Source organism: Grammomys surdaster, unplaced genomic scaffold (genome assembly GCF_004785775.1).
Source record: "Grammomys surdaster isolate TR1022 unplaced genomic scaffold, NIH_TR_1.0 127, whole genome shotgun sequence".
NCBI lineage: Eukaryota > Metazoa > Chordata > Mammalia > Rodentia > Muridae > Grammomys > Grammomys surdaster.
Genome location: NW_021604585.1, coordinates 6,433,705 through 6,434,853, shown reverse-complemented (window position 1 = coordinate 6,434,853; position 1,149 = coordinate 6,433,705).

Below are 1,149 nucleotides of genomic sequence, written 5' to 3'. Positions count from 1 at the left end.
ATAGATAGATAGATAGATAGATAGATAGATAGATAGATAGATAGATAGATAATTGAAGCCCGCAGCCACACAGTGGCAAGCAGGCACCACTATGATGGGCAAGATGTGGAGAGGATATGGGAGAGACAGAAAAACAAAATGGTGTGTGCACTCAGAAGACTATGACGAGAAGAGGAACCGGAAATAGAAGGGTGGTGCGGAACAGCCTGATGTGGATAGCCTGCTCTGCCACCTGAGGCCATGGTGATGTTCCAACCCTTGAGGCTGCTGAGAGCCATGTCTGAGTTCCTGGCCTTCCAGAGGTAGGGGTCCATGATGTCTATGATACATATTATCACCAAAGGTAACAACGGGCCAGGACTCCTTAAAGCTTTTGTGCTCTGTGAATTCTATGAAGAGTTAGTACTTGGAGTGGCAACCACTGGGAGGTCAGGGAAGGATGTTTATCTAATGGTAATAACGAGGGGGAGAGGCCAGATCATGGGCAATCTGTGTTTACTCTGCACCAGCCACGTAACTAAGTGCCTTATTTAGTGCCTGAGCCTGACTGGGTCTGGATCCCTGCAAGCATATAACCCAGTGCACGCTAGGATCGGTCCCAGCTGCAGTGCTAGGAAACCATAGGTAATCCCAGCGCGACTCTGTCCCCAGCATCTTAAGACTGGCCAACCCTCCAACGCAGAAAGTAGATTCCAGGCTCCCACTCCCCATGAGCCCAGGGTCCCTTTGGGAACAGTGGCTTTGATTCCCTCGGAAGTTTTCTGGAGCTCTGTTCCTGATGGATATTCCTCTTGATGTACAGCTTATTCCTCCATCTCACAGGCTACCCGAGGGAGTTAAATTCCCATTACGAAAACAAAGTCCGCTGAACTGAAAGAGATGCTGAGAGCGAGGGCCCACAAGGGCCTTGCCTCGTTCCCAAAGGGGTGCCGGGCCCATTAAAGCCTTACACAGCTGGCTGCTCACCTGGTCTTCATTTGCTATTTCACTCAGCGAACTAAACAGGGCCCTGCAGAACCGACTGATAAAATTGAGCATTTCCCGCTCACTCCCCTTTGAAGCATATCCTCCAGGCTGCCTCGAAAAAGGAGGCAGCTTCCTGTCTTTCTTTCTTTCTTTCTTTCTTTCTTTCTTTCTTTCTTTCTTTCT